We start from the raw sequence: 20,047 nt of genomic DNA, 5'->3' as shown, positions 1-20,047 counted from the left end.
TCCACAACACTTTAAAGGTTTTAGAGTGTTCTTCATTAAGCTAATTGTCATTACATGTGTGATTGCAATTCTGGAATTCAAGGATTATCATAAGGGATTCTAACTTGAGCTCATCATCTCATTCATTCACATCAACACATTTAAATCAGAAAATTACAAACATTTAGTTCTTGTATTCTAGACATAGCTGAAAGATATCTTCATTCCCTTAATTTGTTGGCAATTGAAGCATAACTTGTGCGCATTGCTGTCTTGGGAGATGACCTAGAATGCTCCCAACTACATTCTAGTTTTCATTGATGGCCTAAAGCAACTTAGGGTTTCATCAATTGGTGCGGTTGCCGGGGAGCAACTAGCCATACTAATTGTGGTTTTAATTGTTATTTTAATTTGCTTTGCATTTTGGCTTAATTCTGGAATTTGTATTGTGATGACTGACTTGTATTTTCTAAGCATTTGATCACTTGTTTGGTCTGTTCGCTACTGGATATAGTCACCATAATATTGATTCTGGACGTGCAAGCCAAATCTGTCAAGGTTACCTCAAGTGCCAGCAAGCTGTGAGAATTTGCTCTGCCCAGAAATTTTGCACGAAATTTGGACAAGTATAATTTTCACTAGACATATCATTTTGAGCTGATTCTTATTTCATTATGTTCCTGGTTATCTTAGAAACATTTGTGCTGTTGAACACAATTGCTAATTCGACCATTAAGTTAGTTGAAGTTTTGCTTGACTGAAACAGGGTTTATTGGAATTTCTAGTGCTGCAAACCCTAATTCGAAAAAATACTGGGAAGAATTGACTGCGAATTTTGGCTTTAAAATTTGACTGTATAACCTTATATGTGTTGAAAGTTTCAAGTAAAAAGTTCAGCTCAATTTGATTCGCGACTAGAGAGTTGTGCATTGAACAAGCACATAAGGTCCACTGTTGACTTCTAGTGACACTCCAGGCAAACAGGGCTAACTTTGGATGAGCATATCTCTCTTCCTGTTTGAAAATTTTGTTTATAAAAATTCCTGAATTTAATTCAGTGTTTTAGCTTTAATTTGTTATTTTTGATTTTTTTTCTAATTTTGTATTTTTCACTTTCAAAAAATTTTTACAAAAAAATACTACCTCAGTGTGTTTCAATTCTGTCAGTTTTCAGAATTTTTGCCTATTTTTGAATTTTTGATTTTTCTTTGGTCCAGTGCTATTTCTATGGTGTTTTGAGCTTTATATGTCTTGTAGGACTTATAAAGAACTTGGTGAAAATTATATTGAATTTAGAGATCAATACTTAGAATTCTTAGCATCGTCTTCTCTTCCAAATACCATAGTTGATAATTCTGTGATTTTAGACAATATGGCTGATAGATTGCATGGTAATGAACATGAAATACCTTCTAGGAGGAGTATTAGAGAGATGGTAGCACCCACTGACACATTTAGACCTAGTGGTTTGTTTTTGAATTTACAAGAACAAAATGAGTATGAAATCAAACCTTCATTGATTAATGCTTTGCCAAAATTCCATGGCCTTGCAGGTGAGGATCCTAATAGGCATCTTCAAATACTTAAGAGGGTTTGTTCAACCATGAAGCCTCCCACATAAAACTTAGAGAATTTGATGCTCAAGGTCTTCTATTTTACTCTTAAGGACAAAGCAATCACATGGTTCAATATTCTTGCCACAAGGACCATCAATTCTTGAGTGGAGATGCAAAATTGCTTACTTGAGAAATATTTTCCAGCAACCAAGTATTCTCAACTAAGAAAGCAAATCATGGGGATTCAACAACACCCTCGAGAATCTCTTTATGAGTATTAGATGAGGTTTCTTGAGTTGCTTGCAAAGTGTCCATACCTAAAATGTGGGCAAGGAGTTCCTCATTGATTATTTCCATGTGGGGTTGCAAATTCATGATAGAGAGACCATAGATGTTGTTGCAAATGGATCTTTATTGGATCTTCCACTGGATGATGCATGGACCTTGTTGGAAAAGTTTGCAAATAATAACCAACAATATAGCTTAAGAGATGCAAGGGGTGTTCACCAAGTAGGCCAATCTTCTATTACTAATTCCCATTTAGAGGATATCTACTCTCAATTGGATTTTCTCAAGATGTCTATCTCCAATCATCCACAAGCTCAGATTGCTTCTATGTCTAATGCTCTAGTGGCTCCTATTTGTGGTATATGCAATTCCACAATACATATCACCTCTAATTGCATGCATGCTCAAGATGTTGGGGCTATGTATCAACAACAAAGGCCCTACAATTATCAACATAATCAAGGGGCAAGGAACATTTTTTAGCCTAACTATGGGAGCACATATAACCCAAGTTGGAGGCAGCACCCTAACTTCAGTTACAAGGGTAATCAAGAGGTTGTGTAAGCCAAGAATTCTCAAGTGATCCCTATTTAAGATGGTGGAGATGATAAACAAATGTATTCCTACCTTGAAAGGATGGGTGATGCTATGTTTTCTATGGGCCAAAAGTTTAATTCTCATGTGTCTAAGGCAGAATCAAAAATGGATATGATGCTTAAGAGGCTAGATAATCTTGAATCAAAGCAACAAAGCACTGATTTGGTGGTGCAACAATTTAGGAATTCAAATAGCATTAGCCAAGCTCAAGGAAGTGGAAAGCTCCCAACTCAACCTGTTATCAATCTAAAGAGCCTTAGTGCAATTGAGTAGGAGTAAAAGAGTTCTTGAAGCCATTCCAAGTGCCTCAAACCATAGTGGCAGCAAGCCTAATGAAGTTATTTCAAGGAATTCTCAAATTTATGAAGGAAGACCACTTTCTATTGCTGATCCACGTGATTCCACTTGCCGTGACAACAAGCTAAATGTGCATCCAAGTGCCTCACATAGCCTTAAGAACCCACCTCCTACTTCTCTAAGTCCTCAAGTGATTGATGATGAGGATGACTCTATTGAAGAGATTGTAGTTGAGGATGCAAATGAGGCAAGATTAGCCCTAAATGCTCAAGAAAAAGAGGTGAAATTGAGCTCAAATCAAGGCCAAGACAGTGCTGGAACAGCCACGGTTCATCCAAGCCTAAGGAGAAAGAGGTGTTAGGAAGGAGAGAGCCTCCAAAAGAATATCAAATTGGGAACCCTATTCCAAGGGATATGCCATTGCCTAAGTCCTTGACTAGATTTGCTAAGAAAGGGTAAGAAGAAGATAGGCATGATGTGTTTGATATGTTAAAGAAAGTGGAAGTGAACATACCACTTCTTAAGATGATAAAAAGCATACCTAAGTGTGCAAAGTTTTTGAAGGAGTTGTGTACTAATAAAAGGGGATTCAAACCATTGGCTACAGTTCAAATGAGTCCTAATATTAGTGCTGTCTTCAAGCCACAACTCCCTCTAAAGTATAGAGATTCAGGGGCATATACCATTCCTTGTCAAATAGGGAATGTGTTTGTTCAAGAAGCCTTGATTGACATAGAGGCAGCCATCAATATGATGCCCACTCACATTTATTCTTCTCTTAATCTTGGTGGTCTTCAAGATTGTAGTGTCATTTTGCAACTAGCCGATCGAAGCACTAGGAACCCCAAGGGATTCTTGGAAGACATCTTAATGAAGGTTAAGGACTTGGTTTTTCCAGCAGATTTTTATGTGTTGGATATGCAAGAAGGAGGCCAAGGCACACTCATTCTTGTGAGACCTTTTATGATGACATCAAGTACTATATTGAACATGAAGGAAGGTAAACTTACCATGGAGTTTTTAGATAGCAAGATTGAATTTAACATATTTGATAGCTTGAAAAACTCTTATGTTGATTATAGCCTTCATTTTGTGGATTGCATTTATGATACACTTGATAGAATCATTGATGAGATTTCTATGCATTCTAGCTTGGATGATGTTGCATCTTTGCCTAGCTTTACTTGTTCATGCACTCATGACTCTATTTGTGTGAATTGCAATAACATAGTGTTAATTTTGTCTAATTTGAAATCTCAAGATGAATTGCATTCACTTGAGCATGAGCATTTGAATCACAGAACACTTGATATGCATCACTCATCTACATGCATTCCATTTGAAGCACTTGTGTTGTCTAGTTCCTCACATGACCAAACATATGCTTCTTTGAGTGATTTGCTTGCATTAGATGAGTTTGATGATTTGAGTATTAATTTTGAAAATTCTGTTGATTTAGTGATTGAATCAAGTGATGAGAGTGAAATTGCATCTAATGATGGCCCTAGTTGTAACACTTGCCCTGAGTGTTATCCAAAAATCATATAATTCAAATAAACTTAGTGTGGTTAAGGAGTTGATCCTCTAACCAACTTAAAAAATAAATTATTTAAAACCTTAAAAAAATTATAGATTCTACATATAGTGCACGGAAGCAAGCTAGATAAAAATGGAATAAAAAGATGATGTCATGACAGTAATTTATTGCTGTCATGACAACCCTCCTGGGCCAACTTCCAGGAGGCACCGTTCCATCATTCAACCTCTGATCGAAGTGATTTTAAAGATCACACGTCACATTCAAAGGGTACTATAAGTGTACCAAATTTCAAAAAGATCCAACGGTCGGATCAAAAATTAGACATGTTAAAAGATTAGCTATTTTTGCTGTCATGACAGCTATGACAGCACCTCCGGACTAACTTCCGGGGTGCACCATTTCATCACCTGACCTCCGATCAGAGCAATTCCAAATCCCACATGTCACTTTTAAATAGTACTATTAGCATACCAAATTTTAGAAAGATCCAATAGATGGATTAAATTTTGTACATGTTGCAACATTAACAAATATTGCTGTCATGACAGCACCTTTGCTGTCATGACAGCTCCTCTGGACCAAATTTTGGAGTGCGCCATTTTTCCGTCCGATATCCTCTTGATATGATTCCAAAGCCCACACGAAGCTTATAAAAGGTTTTATTTGTGATCCAAATTTTAGATAAATCTAATGGTCGGATTAAGATATGGACACCCGGATGCAAAAGTGCAGGTTTTGGGTACAAACCATTTTCAAAATTGTCCAAATCTCATCCTAATAGTCACAAACTTGTGGGAACACTTTGGACATGTTAAATAGGACTAAAAACACTTGATAGAACATTTAAATGGTAGAAAAATCCTTTATATCAAAATTTGACCACTCAGGTGCCATTTCCCAAAATGGACCCTAAACCCCCAAAATGCACAAATCATACAAGAGTGGCCAAAAACTATTCCAAATATCATATACACATATGAACACACATGCTACACATTTTTACTTGGCTCAGAGATCTCTGTGGGGCCCACGCACCCACTCTCTCTATGCAAGGTATATGTTTGTCCATAACACACCATTTGCAATGCAACCACTTTGCATTTGCTTGTGGAATCACATATATATCAAAATAAATATTTGCTTGTAGTGGAAACTTGTTCTACTAAATAAATCCATCAAAACCACATACTATAGCCAAGTTTCCTAGCCACAAGTCTACAAGCAATCAAAAATTCATACACAAGCTATACAATCCACACATACTCACGCACATATACATAATCATATCCTACTGGCACCCTAATCCTAAATACATTACAATAGATTTGCTCAAAAGAAAGGGGTTGCAGTTCTTTGCAATTCACAAACAACCCCTAGCTCTACTCCTTTCCTGGTCCTCCATTGGTTCCTTCGCCTAGACCTAGAATATTGAAAAGAAAGGGGTGAGATAACTACAGTCTCAGTAATAGAGAAATCTACATTGATTATTACAAAGCAAGCCATAATCAAATAAGCGAATAATAAATTCAACATAGTATATAATTTAGCCATTTAAAATGCATGAATGCATGACCTAGGCCGGTATGGCCTTTTATGACCAACAAAATACCCCCTGGCACTCTTTAACTCACAAGTAAACCTTATACCTACTTGTACCTCCACAGGGACAAAACATAATCCAAGGCATGATCTAATCCACTGAACCGCCTATGTCCCTTCGACGTGAATCTTGAGCAGTCAAAACTAACTCCCTCCCAGAACCAGCCCGACTTACTCTTTATGTGAGGGCTACCTTGGTCTAGGCACTCAACCGCACACTCAATACACTAACCACTTTAGTGCACTGAGCCTATAATACGTAAGGCAACACTGAGTACTGACAGTGTGCCATGGAATATCAAAAGTCCACACCTTCTCATTGGTGAACTCCCACCGAGATCATGCCTTTTATTCATGTCTACCTTTGAGTATTGACCACTTCAATACTTTAAGGTAGTATAACATTTATAAATCTCCCTTAAACGGTTCCTTAGCCTATCTAAGGTACCTTACTTAGTTACGCTTCCTTAAGTGCAACTTCTATTCCTTATGATTAAAATATATATAAACAAATCTTATTTCTATAAAAACATTGTTGTAAAATAATTATAAAACATATTAGCACTATAATCAAAGTAATACCCCATAACCCCTTATAAAGTACGTTTAATCTTTTAAAACATGTAATGCATGATAGCTAGTAATATTTATTCAAAAATAGCTAAAAAAAGTAATAAGAAATATAAATTTTCCTGTTACCTCAACCCTTTGGTACCAAAACCTCTTGTACAAAATAGGGCTCGACTTGTTCCTTAACTTCTGAACAAATTCCACCAACAATTCCTACAACATATAAGTGATCCACATCACTTATCATGTCAAATAGCATTAATGAAGACTATAACTCATACCACACAACTTGGGTCTATGAGCCATAATCCATCCCAATAGTCCATATATTAAACAACCATTCACATAGTATCACTTAACCACCAAAACCATTTATTAGCCATCACTAGGCTAATTTTCAATTTATATAATTTTTAATCAATTAAAAACCTTCACTTAGTGTCACCAACTTTCACCATTAACCCTTATAATGAAAATCAAACCTTAATTTAAATCTTATTAGGCTCAAATAGCAAAATTATAACTAAATCAATAAGCTTAAACAATTGAGGAGCAAAACCCAATCTCTCAGGGTTTAATTTGTGCCCAAAACACCTCTTTTCATCCAATTATCCACTCAAAACATTAGATCACTATATAGAAACTCAAAACATCCTCTCTAGGATTCAAAAAAATAAAAGCTTACAAGAATAAAGCTTTTGGAATCAAAATCCAGAAATTTTCTCTTCCAAAAATTTAGAAAAACAAAGAGGAAGGGAAGAGGATTCAAGTAGGGAGTTTACCTATCGCATAGCCGAGCTCGCCACGGCCGTAAAGTCTCCTAGATTTGAGCCTAACTCCCTCTCTTTTTCCTTTCTTCTTCCTCTCTCTCTCTCTCTCACGCATTTCCTTTCTTTTCCTTTTCCTTTTTTGCATTTATGCGTCTGTTTTTACTCTTTAAATTACTTATCTAAAAGTTTGGAGAAAATTACAAGAAAGGGCCCAACATTTTTTATTATAGCACAAAAGCCTGGGTCAACTTTGGTAATTTTTTCCATAGTTAAAAATCAAATAAAACCAAACTTTTGCTGAGACAAATTCAAACTCTGGACCTCTATTAAATTATTCTAAATTTTAATTTAATTATAGATATTTTATTTTATTGTTTTAAAATAAATTCAAGTCTTAAAATTTTTAGGATGTTACACTAGTTCATCTTCCATATGTCATATTTCATCACATCATTTGATTTCTTCTAGTGAATTTAATTCTAGAAATTTTGACAGCTTTGATCCTTTTGTGCCTAATCATTCTCCAAGGTTGGATGAGTGTTCTACTTGTAATGTTTCAGGTTTAGGGACACTTGAAAGCATGAACAAAGTGATTTTGGGGCTATTAATGATCTAAGGGGCGTGCAAATTGGTGCTGAAGGTCCAAAATCAGATCTAGCCAAACCTGGAATTAATTCTGGAGCAAGCCAATTAGATCTGGATGTGAGGAACAAAGTTGGAACCAAGCAAGTTAATCTGGATGAAATTTTTTACACAGCAGCTGTGAGAAGCTTGGACATGCCACTTAAAGAGGAAGACATTGATCTAGCAAGGCAAATTCAAGTGCAAAAGATCCATCCAAGCATCATTGAGCTGCCCAATCTGGAGTTGAAGCCACTTCCTTCACATCTTAAGTATTCTTACTTAAGAAATGGCAATCAACTTCCTATTATTGTTTCTTCTTCACTAACCCCTATGGAAGAGTCTTTGTTGTGTGATCTAGTGAGGAAGAACATTGAGGCTATTGGTTGGACACTTGGAGACATTCCTGGAATTGGCCCTCAAACTTACACACATAGGATCATGTTGGAGGAAAATGCCAAGGCTATTAGGCAGCCACAAAGGAGGTTGAATCCTCTCATACTTGATGTGGTAAAGAAGGAGGTCACCAAACTCTTGAGTGTAGGTATAATCTATCCTCTTAGTGATAGTGAATGGGTGTCTTCGGTGCAAGCTGTGCCCAAGAAGAGTGGAATTACTGTGGTAAAGAATAAACATGATGAATTGATTCCTACTAGGGTACAAAATAGTTGGAGGGTATGCATTGATTATAGGAGGTTGAATGAGGCAACCAAGAAAGACCATTTCCCTCTCCCATTTATTGATCAAATGTTAGAAAGATTAGGGGGGAAATCTCATTATTGCTTTCTTGATGGATATAGTGGTTATTTTCAGATTTGCATTGATCCAATTGATCAACACAAAACCACTTTCACTTGCCCATTTGGTACCTTTGCATATAGAAGAATGCCTTTTGGATTGTGTAATGCTCCAGGGACCTTCTAAAGATGCATGTTTGGTATTTTTAGTGATTTTATTAAAAATTGCATGGAAGTGTTCATCGATGATTTCACAATTCATGGGGATTCTTATTCTTCTTACTTGAGAAATCTTGATAAAGTCCTTGCTAGATGTGTGGAGAAGAACGTAGTTTTGAACTTTGAGAAGTGCCATTTTATGGTTGAGCAAGGGATTGTCTTGGGCCTCTTGGTTTTAAGCCATGGCATTGAGGTGGATAGGGCTAAAATTGAAGTGATTTCATCTTTACCCTATCCAACTAATGTTAAGGACTTGAGATCTTTCCTTGGCCATGTGGGTTTTTATAGAAGATTTATTAAAGATTTTTCAAAGATTGCACATCCCTTATCTCAATTACTTTAAAAAGATGTCAAATTTGAGTTCTCTCCAAGTTGTAGAGATGCATTTGATGCTTTGAAGGCTAAGCTTGTTTCCTCTCCTATTTTAAGGAGTCTTAATTGGTTGATTCCATTTGAGATTTCATGTGATGCCTCTAATTTTGTTGTTAGGGCTATGTTAAGACAAAGGAAAAACAAGCTACCTTATGCCATTGCATATGCATTTAGGACTTTAGATAAAGCACAATGCAATTACACCACAACTGAAAAAGAATTGTATGCATTAGTGTTTTCTCTTGACAAGTTTAGATCTTACTTGTTGCATTCCAAGGTTGTTTGTTTTACAGATCATGTAGCCTTGAAGTACCTTTTAAAGAAGAAGGACACCAAGCCATGTTTGCTTAGATGGATGCTTCTACTTCAAGAGTTCAATTTGGAGATCATTGATAGGAGTGGAGCAGCAAATCATGTGGCAGATCACTTGAGTCAATTGCCTTATGACTCCATTATGGTGGATTCCTCTTTTGATTTCCCTTGTGATGAGTTTAGGGATAAGTCATTATGTGCTATTTCTTCCCATGATGTTGTTTGGTATTCTGATTTGGTCAATTTATTGGTGTATAATGTGTTTCCAAATAGGATTACTAGACATGCTAGGGAGAAGCTTGCTAGGGAAAGTAGATACTATGTTTGGGATTCACCTACTATTTGGAGATTATGTAGTAATGGTGTCATTAGGAGATGTGTCCTTGATGTTGAGATTGATGATGTTTTGAGGATGTGTCATACTTATGCATGTGGTGGTCATTTTGGGGTTAGGAGGACTGGGAAGAAGGTCTTAGATTGTGGTTTATATTGGCCATCTCTTTTTAAAGATGCACATCAATTTTGTAAACCATGTCATGCATGTTAACATTTTGAGAGTTTGGGAAAGAGACATGAAATGCCACAGGTACCTATTATATTTTGTGAGATCTTCGATGTTTGGGGTATGAATTTCATGGGTCCTTTTCCCTCTTCTAATGGTTGTGAATATATATTGCTCTGTGTTGATTTTATTTCTAGGTGGGTTAAGACTATCCCCACTTGAACTAATGATGCCAAAGTTATGGCAAAGTTTCTTTTGTCTCATGTGTTTTATAGGTTTGGCATCCCAAGAGCAATCATCACTGACTAAGGGACACATTTTGTAACAAGACTATCTCCTCTTTGCTTCAGAAATATGGTGTTCTACACAAGGTAGCAACCCCATATCATCCTCAAACAAATGGCTTGGCCGAGTGTTCGAACAAGGAGATCAAGTCTATCCTCCAATTCCAGCATTAATTTCGTCTATATTCAGTCACATATTTTCCAGATTCAAGATGTCTTCTCAAGTTCAAAGTCTGATTGGTTTGAAGATGAAGAACATGAGAGGCTGATTTTCCATTGAGCTTTAAGGAAGATGAACTTGTGATTTGAGTATTTCAGAATTGCCTTCCTTATTTGTAATTTCAATTATGCAATTCCTTCTATTTTCTTTCAAGGATTCAAAATTATTGTTCAGGTTGGATTGTGATTTTGATTCCAATTACATGTTAGAGTGAAGTTGTGGATGTTGGATTGATATTTGATTTTGTATTTCAGTTCTGGAATGTATGAATTCAATTGAGTGTTCTTGAATGTGTTCATATGTTCTTGATATTCTTGTTCAGATTTCTCCATATTTCAAGCTAGATCCATATGTGTTTATATGAATTTGGTTTGAGAAGTTTTTCTACCATTTAATTTGGTCTGAATTGAATGGCTATGAACAAGGCTGATTTACATTGTCAATTTCACTCCACTTGGCTTAAATTCATAATGATCATTGGATGCAATGTTTCACAACACTTTAAAGGTTTTAGAGTGTTCTTCATTAAGCTAATTGTCATTACATGTGTGGTTGCAATTCTGGAATTCAAGGATTATTACAAAGGATTCTAACTTGAGCTCATCATCTCATTCATTCACATCAACACATTTAAATCAGAAAATTATAAACATTTAGTTTTTGTATTTTAGACATAGCTGAAATATATCTTCATTCCCTTAATTTGTTAGCAATTGAACCATAATTTGTATGCATTGCTCTCTTGGAAGATGACCTAGAATGCTCCCGAGTACATTCTAGTTTTCATTGATGGCCTAAAGCGACTTAGGGTTTCATCAGGTGCAGATTCTCACGAGTAATTTCACAGGTGCTCAATCTATATAACACAGTACCCCTCAATCAATTCCCAACACTTTTCACAAGTATTGATTCGGCTAAACTGAATCAATCTACATAACACGCAAAATAGTTCAATTGAACTCTTTTAAATTCATTTATCCATTATTTATAGTCATTAGCCCTATAGGCCACTCAAACAACCATAACAACCCCTTAACACATTTATTCAACCAATTTCTTCCTTTAACCTAACTTGTAGGTCATTTTGAGCTTAAACTCTCAAAGCCTAACAATTCAACTACATACTAGTTATAAAACCTTAGTTTTGCACTTGATATCTCATTTTAACCCTTTCTGTTAGATTACAACTTCTGAGAACCTCATGATTTGATTTCTCAACCGATGAAATTCAATGAAAAAGGGGTGGAATTGAAGCTTGGGATTGTGTGAAACTTACCTAGCAAGTTATTAATCGAAGCAAACTCTCGAGCTCCAGATATTGCTTGCTCTAGCAAAGCTGAACATCTCCACACCTCCAGATATGTTTCCAACCTTTTTCCTTTTGATTTCATGAGCATATCATGTTAGCTTTAAGTGATCCTTGGACAATGCGCCGCAACGTATGCATCTTCTGCCACAGCGCACGGCATGATGAGTTCAATCTCACTTGTGCTTGTGCGTTTTGCCCTAGATTGCCTTTCTACCCTTGAATCCTATCAATACAACATCCAAACAATATAAAATACTAACTCAACACCTAAACCACAATCAATCCACAAATCACTAATTTACCCCTGATTAGCAACTACTTCTTAAGATTGAAATTCAGGATGTTACACCATTCACCTCATTGAATAACTCTCTACTACCAATTATCATAAGTAATTATAAGTAAATATAGTATAATATACAATTAAACATAGCATATATAATAGATTTCACCTCAAAGCACTACACCAATATAATATTTCACCACTAATCACCACTTTTATAAGCCATTTTCACGATAATTCATCATTAATAGCATGATCTCTACCATTTGAATCTTTGAATCACCCAAATTGAAACCATAAGCTTACCCTAGATTAACGCACACATACTTATTAGCCCTAAGCACATCTTCAATGATAGAATCACTCAGCCAATTGTGTTCTATCTCACTTCTGGACTATGGTTTTCCCCATTACACATAATAGGGTGTTTTTGGCTACAATGTCACATCACAATGCTAAAGGGTCCAAATCTCCAACACTGCACCTCAACAGGCACTAAGAAGATCATCTCCAACACTGCTCCTTAAAAGGTATTAAAGAGATACAGTTCTCCAACACTGCACGAGTACTAAGGAGAATAATGCCATATGGTCTTTCACTACTTCTCCCTACGAGTGAACTCCCACCCCTATGATTATGCTTCCATTTAACCCATATGTTTACATTTCAATATATATACATATATGTACATAACAATATATTTAACCTATTTATTTAACTAAAATCCCTTTTCATGAAATAACTATGCAATGTGTCAAAGGATGGTTGGTTTAAAATAGTTTCATGCAATAGATATCATACTTTTAGAAAGTCATAAGAGATAATCAAACAGAGAAAGTTATTCGGTTACCTCAACCCTTTTGTTACAAGAAAGGTTACCTGTGGACTTTCACAACCACTAACAAGTTGCTACAAGCTTCTTTTCTCACTCTATACATGGAATATGCTAATCTACATACAATTAACAGAATTAGTCAATTAACTAAATAGACCAAAAGTACTCAATTATCGTTTAAAGTTATATTTAGCCACTCATTCACTTTCACTTAACTAATTTACGTCTATTACCACTCAGTTGTCACTTTATATCACTTCTAACAATCTCATTTCACTTCTACTCAATTTTCACCCTTTTTTCCTTTGATTTAGACTAAATTTAAGCCTATAGCTTCAAAGTTCTATCGTTCAACCCCACATCAATTACAAAGCCTTAGTTTAACTCCCAAGAACCTTTTTATTATTATAGGATAAGAAATTAACCCCTTAAATTTCCCCGATTCAATTTCTTTATAACTTATACTAAGAGAAATTATAGTAGAATCGAAGCTATGGGCTCTTCAAGAATTACCCGATAAGCTATCGGTCAGAAATGCTTTTTAATGCTCTAAAAACCTTTACCTTAGCTAAGTTCTCTCCTCCTCTCCTCCCTGCTCATGCTTTTCTTTTGTTTCTTTCCAATACCCACTAGCAGACCATGACTTATGAGTTGATTTTCTATGCCATATGTCATGGCACAAACAGCTTGTACTACAACGTGTAGCACAATAAGGAAAATCCTCACCGCACACACATGCTTCATTTTAGAATATGGTTCTTCCACCTATATCTATTCATTAAACATCCTAAAGAATTAAACTATCAAGTTATCATCCAAAATTATAATCACTCACTAATTACTAATCCACTCTTAATTAGCAACTAGTTTGATGATAAAAAAATCAGGATGTTATAGTTCTTTCCTCTTTTTAAGAATTTTCCCCCACAAAATTCATAAAACACTTAAACATATACCTGTAGAAATAAGTGGGGATATTGTTGCCTCATTTTATCCCTTCTTTCCTAGGTAGCGTCACCATAAACCATGCCTCACCATAACACTTTTACAAATCAAATGGTCTTATTCCTCAACTAGTTGTCTGTCACATCCATGATCTACTCTGGCTTAACCCCATAGGTCAAATTCTCCTGCAATTCAATCTTCTTCTAGTTCTATGACATGAGAAGGGTTTGGTTGATACTTCTTGAGTTGAGATATGTGAAACACATCATGCACACTCGATAATTATGGACGGTAAAGCAACTAGTCCAATTCTCTCCAGTATCTTAAAAGGACCGATGAATTGAGTAGTGAACTTCTTGACTCTAATCAATCTCTCGAATCCTATAACTGGTATAACCATCAGAAACACATGGTCTCCCACCAAAAACTCTAATGGCCTTCTTTGCCTATCTACATAACTCTTATGTCCACTTTGAGCCGTTAACAACTTTTTCCTTATCAGCTCAATCTTCTAAGTCTTCTAATCCATAATGTTTAGTCCCAACATACTCCTCTCACTTAACTCTATCCAATATAGAGGCGATCTACACTTTCTCTCATACAATGCCTCACATAATGCCATCTTAATACTAGAGTAGTAACTATTATTCTAAGCAAATTCAGCTAAAGGAAGATGGCTATCCCAGTTACTCTTTAACTCCAATACATAAACTCTCAACATATCTTCTAGAGTCTATATAGTTCTCTTCGTTTATCCATCCATCTAAGGATGATGAGCTATACTAAATCTCAACTCAGTACCCATAACTTATTGTAAAGCTCCCAAGAAATTAGATGTAAACCTCATATCTCTATCAGAAACTATATTCTTTAACACTCCATACAACCTCACAACTTCTCGAATATAGATTTTTGCCAACTTTTCTATAGAATCACTAATTCAAATAGCTAGAAAATGAGCTGACTTCGTGAGCCTATCAACAATCACCGATATAGCAATGTGCCCTAACTGAATTATCGACAACCTAGATATGACATCTATTAATATACTATCCCATTTCTACTTAGGGATATCCAGTGGTTGCAACATTCCTACTGGCCTCTAATGCTCTATCTTAAGCTTCTGATAAGTTAAATACCAAGTCACAAAGTCGGTTAGTCTCTTCATACCTAGCTACTACTAATACCTTATCATATCTTGACATATCTTTATAGCTCTCGAATGGATCATGTATATACTATAATGAGCTTAATTCAAAAAAACCTTCATCAAATCTGCATCATCAGGCACACAAATCTTGTCACGGTAGACTAAAAACCCATCATTATTGAAACTAAAGTCTCTAGCCTGGTTTGCCTCAATTTCTGCTTTAATCTTAAGAAGACATTCATATTCTAACTGTGCCATTCTCAATTTCCTCCAGAAATCGCTACTAAACAATATGAAATAGGTAGCAACTAACACCTTTAGTGGCATATCCTGTTGTGACTTAAGAAAAGATTCTATCAATCTATTATCCTGTACCATTAAACTTTCCATGTGCAAAGTCTTCCTAGTCAATGTGTCAGCAACCATATTCACCTTACCTGGATGGTATTTCAACTTGAAATTGTAATCTTTAAGAAGCTTCATCCATCTCCTCTACCTCATATTCAACTCCTTCTAATCTACCAGATACTTCAAACTCTTATAGTCGCTAAACATACTAAACACTGCACCATAGAGATAATGGCGCCAAGTATTTAGAGCAAAAACCATGGCTGCAAGCTCTAAATCATGAGTAGGATAATTCTCTTCATGCGGTCTTAATTATCAAGAAGCATAAGCTACTACTCGACTGTCTTGCATTAAGACACAACTTAAGCCTCTCAACAATGAATCGATGTATACCTCATATGGAAAATGTAGGTTAGAGATAATCAATACTAGAGCTGTAGTTAACTTCTCTTTCAGCTTCTGAAACACCATTTCACACCGGTCATCCTAAATATAACATTAATCCTTCAGTGTCAACTTGGTCAAAGGAGAAGCTATCTGGAAAAATCCTTCGTTAAATTTTCGATAATAACTAGCTAATCTCAAAAAACTACATATCTCCATGACTAAATTGGGACGTTCCTACTTCAACATTGCATCAACCTTACGCGGATCCACATAAATCCTATCTGCAGATACCATGTGTCCTGAAAATATGACTTCTTGTAGCCAGAACTCACACTTATTGAGCTTGGCAAACAACTTCTTATCCTTCAGAATATAGAGCACAGTCCTCAAATGCTTTGCATATTGCTCCTCATCATCAAAATAAATCAAGATGTCATCAATAAAGACTACAACAAACTGATCTAAGTATAGCCTGAATATATGGCTCATAGAATCTATAAACACTACAGGCACATTGATCAAACGAAAAGGCATAACCAAAAATTCATAGTGGCCATACCGAGTTTTAAAAGCTATCTTGAGCACATCTACTACAATAACTCTCAACTGATGGTACCCTATCCTCAAGTCTATCTTGGAAAAGACTGAGGCACTAGCCAACTAATCTAAAAGATCATAAATCCTCAGCAAAGGATATTTGTTCTTAACAGTTACCTTGTTCAGTTGCTGATAATCAATACAAAGAGGCAAACTTCTATCCTTCTTCCTTACAAGTAAAACTTGTGATCCCCAGGGTGACATGCTTGGTCTAATAAACACCTTGTCCAGTAAGTTTTCAATCTACTTTAATTCTGTAAATTCTAATGGTGACATTCGATATGGGGCCTTTGATATTAGTTTAGTTCTAGGAACCAAATCAATTGAAAATTTCACTTCCCTCTCAAGAGGTAATCCGATTATTTCATCTGAAAATACCTTTAGGAACTCACTCACCAAGCCAATCTTCTCTATACCACCATTATAAATCATATTGAAAGTAAAGAACACCATGTACATATCAAAGCTCAGGAAGCAAAATATTTAAAAACAAGGCCAAAAATGTCATTTTTTAAGTATTTTAGTATGTGCGCCGCGACTCATGGTCCATGCACCATGGCATGTGGTAAAGAGAGGCCAATTTTGCTACTATACCATGTACCACAGCACATGTGTCCCTGTCATGATAGCAAAAATGTTGTCATGATAGCTTTTCAGGATGAACTTTGAATGAGTGCCATTTTCTCATCTGATGCTCGATTGGAGTGATTCAAGCACCCATTCAAAGCTTATTCAATAAGCTAACTAATGGTACAATTTCATTATGATCCAACACCATATGGGAATTTTAGACACTACGATGCAAAAGTTAAGTTTTAAAGTGATTTTCAAGCATCCAACTACCAAAAATTCAAAACTTATACCATTAACCTATTTTGAGGCTTGAATGAAGTTCAATAAACCAAAATATACCTGATTGAGCATTTAAACAACTAAAAACATACCAAACATAAAATTTAGCCACTTAATGCCAATTTCACTCGATATGGCCAAAACATAAAATCAATACCACATACACTATGTGACCACTATTACTACATGATACATCACATATACCTTATCACCATATGTATACAACATTCTTTGAACTTGTATTAGTATTTTACCCCATCACCACAAAAATCACCACATATTCATATCATATATAATATTGGGTTAAAATATAAAATTTATACAAGGTAATAAATTATGTAAATTATCTAGTTAGCTCAACCTTTTTGTCACTAAAAGGGTTACCCGTGGTATTAAATCTCTTCTTATGTTAAGGCAAGTTTTCCCACACCACAATCTACATCAACAAGTACTATATGTTAATTTTTAATTAACATAAGCACTATTAGCTATCAATAACATCCCAATTCTCCCACTTCTCACTCATATTCTCAACAAAGAGACTTGTCAAGATTACAATTTGTCCACACATTTCCCTCAAGCCTCCCTTTAACTCTATCACAACATAACACTTAATATCTTAACTTGTCTAACTTCAAAACCCTACAATCAAGCTAGGGCTTGGTCTAACTTATACCAAACAATAGTTTAGCTTTATATTACCACTTATCCAAGGTTAAAAAACCTAAATCAAACCTTTAAAGTCAATTTAAATCTTTAAAATATAGACTCATAGCTTAATTCATTCAGAGCAAATTCTCCCACTTCTAAATTCCATAAAAAATGAGATGAAAAGTTAGAGGAGAAGGGTGGGAAACTCACTCAAAAGTTTGAAGGCCTAATTTAGCTTTAAAATCCTCCCAAAATGAAGCCCTAGCAGTGCCCGTAGCCTTTCCCTTCATGTTATAAGACTTTCCCCCACAAAACTGCCTTTTTTAATTATTTTTGTATTTTTAAGCTGTTTGTCTGTGCCATACACCATGGCGCATGCCATGTAAGCCATGGCTCATGATACAACGTGCAAAATGTCATTTTTCCTTCCCCCTGATGCCACTCGATCTGATCCAACTTCCATCCTAACTCAATTTAGAGCCAAATATGACCCAAAAATCCAATTAGCAACTTAAAAACATAATTAAATTAATTAATCATTTATTTTAGATTTAAAGTTTTTCTGGATGTTACAATAAGCTAACTAATGAGATAGGTTTGGACATGATCTAATGGTCCAATCAAAATTTAGACACCAGAGTACAAAAAGTCACCCTTTAAAAAAATTTAACACACTCAAGTGCACAAATCAATCTAATTATCTTATTAGACCACATAAGGCCTTAAACTAAGGCCAAAAGGACCTAACACACTTAATTGACCAAGTTATATAGCAAAAACGCACATATATAATAATTTGGCCACTCGACAGCCCATTTCCATAAAATATAAATTTGCACAACTTGGCTCAAAACTTTCCTTTGGCCATTTTCACCACATTATCACCACACATTCACCACTATACATATTCACAATATATACATAACTTAATCTTAGCCCCAATTACTCATTTCATTACATACTCACACACAAGTACTAAGATTCATAAAAATCACTACAATTCTTTACAAATCACTACTTAGACATGCATGCAATCCCTATAGCAACTTATATATATATATATATAGAACATTCATATCTAGTTAGTTCATTACATAAACTCAAAGGGTCTCACAACCACGGCACCACTATGCTGGTCCACACTCTTTTCCCTTCCCTAATCACTGCTCTGTCCTGTAAGAAATGTAACAATGGGGATGAGATAAAAATCTTAGTAATAGAATAACTCACTACTATTGACTATCATATGCAACTATATGAAAGCATAACATAATATACTATTAAACATAACATATACATATGTTTCATTCTAAAATCACAACCAAATATTTCAATTCACATCTTTTACTACTATAATCATTGCTTTTCACCACTTTTTCACATATATATACATATAGCATGATCACTATTAATGAAACCTCCAAATCACCCTGACTCGAAACCATAGGCTCGCCTTAGACCAATATACACTCTCATTAGCCTTGAGCTCACCTTAGTGGTAGAATCACCCAGCCAAAGGTGGTCTAGCTCACTTCCAGACCATGGTTTCACCTAATACACATAATAAGGAGTCGTTGACTCCAACTTTGCATCACATTGATACTAAGGAGTCCAAATCTCCAATGCCATACCTCAATGGACATTAAGGAGATAGATAATCTCCAACACCATACCTTAAAAGGCACTAAGGAGATACAATTTCTCCAACACCGTACCCCATCGAGCACTAAAGAAAATGATGCCATATGGTCTTATCACTACACTACACATGGGTGAACTCCTACCTCTTTGATCATGCTTTCCAAACCAATCACCACTAATCTCATATATACACATATAGACATTTCTACATCAAATTACACAATTTCATTTACTCATTTAACCAAAGTTCCTTTTCATACAATAAACATACAATGCTATTAAACATGCTTACCTTAAAATGATTTCATACACTATATGGCATATTCACACACAGTTACATCAACTAGTCAAATAGAGGAAGTTATTCAGTTACCTCAACTCTTTTATCATTAGAAAGGTTACCCATAGATTTCAGTTACCATAAAAGCTCTCTACAAGTTTCTCTCCATAACACACTCATGAGATATGCCAATCTACACAAAAATTGGCACAATTTAATCAATTAGTTCAAAATGACCAAAAGCACATAATTAGTGACTATGGCTATAACTCTAAACTAGTCTAGGACACCTTGGCCGGGTAGTCC

The sequence above is a fragment of the Prosopis cineraria genome, unplaced genomic scaffold, assembly GCF_029017545.1.
Source record: "Prosopis cineraria cultivar Desert tree isolate PC_DT_omini unplaced genomic scaffold, ASM2901754v1 PC1, whole genome shotgun sequence".
NCBI lineage: Eukaryota > Viridiplantae > Streptophyta > Magnoliopsida > Fabales > Fabaceae > Prosopis > Prosopis cineraria.
Note: the sequence above shows the minus strand (reverse complement) of the source record.